Source organism: Penaeus vannamei, chromosome 19, assembly GCF_042767895.1.
Source record: "Penaeus vannamei isolate JL-2024 chromosome 19, ASM4276789v1, whole genome shotgun sequence".
Classification (NCBI taxonomy): Eukaryota; Metazoa; Arthropoda; class Malacostraca; order Decapoda; family Penaeidae; genus Penaeus; species Penaeus vannamei.
The window spans coordinates 2,086,286-2,088,785 of record NC_091567.1 but is presented as its reverse complement, the minus strand read 5'-3'; the positions used below and the strand labels follow the sequence as shown (position 1 = coordinate 2,088,785).

The 2,500-nt window shown below is 29.8% G+C and overlaps 1 protein-coding gene across 1 annotated transcript in view; it reads left to right on the top strand.

Annotated features, from left to right (window-relative positions):
• EDTP (Egg-derived tyrosine phosphatase) overlaps positions 1-2,500 on the top strand; it is a 34,005-nt gene that overhangs the window by 22,330 nt on the left and 9,175 nt on the right. The gene's annotated exons all lie outside the window — the stretch shown is intronic.

Here is a 2,500-nt window from a genome sequence, read left to right as displayed (position 1 = left end):
GTAACTGAATAACTGTTGGTTTGTGGATTGCATTGTTTGTGACAGTTTGTGTGATGTCTTGTTATTATGTTGCCAATGTCCATTAACTGTCGTAAGCTAGCATTAATTTATTAACCATACTCTATAAATGTTTGGAGCAACAAAATTTTAAATGCATGTATGCATGAGGTAGTTTCTCTAGTCTTTTTTGTATTGTAGTATTGTTACCAATGCTAAATTACCTTTATGAGGGTTAGTTACAGCCTGCATCTTTTGTAATGATGGTGCTGAAATCAGAGTACTCTTAAATTTACTTTCTTTTAAAGTGCTTATCATGTCAGTCGGATAATATGTTTTATAACTATTCATCAATGCCCGGTTTACTATTAAACATAAATCTAATAGCTATCAAAGATATTTCATGTTTTGATATATGCATTTTATTCAAAACTTGCATCTTTGACAAGAAGATTAGTAGAAGATAAATTCATTGCAATTTAGGCAGCTAAAGCACATTGTAATTAGCCTGGCCTAATTTTATACTGGTAAGGGGTATTGAAAAAAAATATTGATTGGTAATTATACATCATCTAATTAATAGGATCAAGAAAAGATTTTGTTAAAGAAATAATTTTTATACTCAGAGCCACTTATGATATTTTTTAAAATCTTGTTTGTACGGACTTCAAATTGATTAATCAGGGAATTATATGTCCTCATTGGCACAGTGGGTTAAGGCATGCAATTATTAGTTCCAACCTATTAACTACTGCGAGTAAGTAGGACCCCAACCATTCTTAGGACATGGGGAGATTGCTACCTACTCATTGGATGTCATCCTTTGTCTGCATCATCTGGCATTTGCTCACCTTATTTATCTTATTATTTTATGCTGAGGTGCTAGCAAGATCAAAATATTTTAATGTGGTAAATTATTCAACTTTTGAGAGCAAAGACTTTTCCACCTAAGAATTTTCCAGTTTCAGTATTTTATATATTTTTACAAATCTTTCTGCTATGAAAACAATTGACAACTTAGAGAGTGATGGGTAAGGTTTACTACACATATGAGTTTATAGTATTACTTATTGACACACATGAAACCTACCTCTAGCCAGAACTAACATATAATTGAAGATTGCAAGACTTGCATTGTGACAGTTATTATATACAGACATATAGTGCTAGGAAATGCAACATTTAGATCATATTTGATTACTGAATATGAAAACAATAAACTCTTAAACTAATTGATGTTGGAAAGGGTATTAGTGTTTTTTTATTATTATAACAAGAAAGTGTATATTTAGTATAGATGTTTAACATAATCCACTATATTTCCATGTGTAAGGGGAGAAGTATAGAGGCACAGGAAGCATAATGAGAAAGTTAGGGGGGTCATTTCAATAGGTACATGATACATTTTCCATAGAATGAATGTTTCTCTTTGATCTTAGTTTTTTTCTTTGTCAAATGGTTAGACACTCGGTTATAACCTTGATTTTCATAGTGAAGAGAATGCCTGTTTTCAAATAATGTTTTTTGCCTTTTTGAATGTAGAATTATTACCAAGCAAGTTCTGAAATGATTAGAGTAGTTCTTTATGTGTTTTTTCAATTTTTATATATATATTTTAGATAGATTTTAATTTTCTAGAAAAATGTTTTAAAGTGATAAGAAAATCCTGAAATGATAGTGATTCTTTTTCTAGAAAAAAATCAAAGCAATAATAAATACCATCCTTCAACAGTTTTTTTCCTGTATGCTTTATGAAAGGAGGAAAATACAAATAATTATTAATTTAAAATATAGACCATGAATCACTTTGTCCAAGGCTGTTGATTTTTAGCAATAGATTTATATAAGTTCTTATTATCTAATGATATTGTAATGATATGATGTCATTTTTTATATTAGTGCTTCAGACTTATAGACTAAACATAAGCTGGTAGAGCCTCACCTTCTATGAAGATGTTCTATGAAATAGATGTATTTTAAGAACTACAAGATAAAAGATCTATCTGGAAATTAAGAGAAGTGTGAACAGGGGAGATCAGGAAGGACTAGTAATCGACTCATTGGTGGCTAAGCTTGTGTGGAGCAATGTGTGTGTAAGCAAAATTGATAAACTAATGGCACATATATCATGCCATGCATGTGCCAGTTGGTTAATGTATGCATATAATGCAACTTCTCATGTGACGAATATTTGTATTTATTTATAGTTAGTGGGATAATTATTACATTAATCTATTATCAGAGTAGTGCATTGATGATATCTCTGGGCTTGTTCTACAATGTTTCATATAAGTTTTTTAGCTAGTTTTTTTTCTTTTACCCCTGTTTTAAACTTTATTTTATTCATTGACCTATATTGGCCAAAGAGAGTAGTGATATTTTGTGTAATGCTGTGTAATTTTTTTCAAAAGGATGTTTTATATACTGAAAAGTTTAAAATTAGATATTAATACCATATATATTTTTTATGATAAGGTTTGGTGACAAAACAAGATGAACTTAC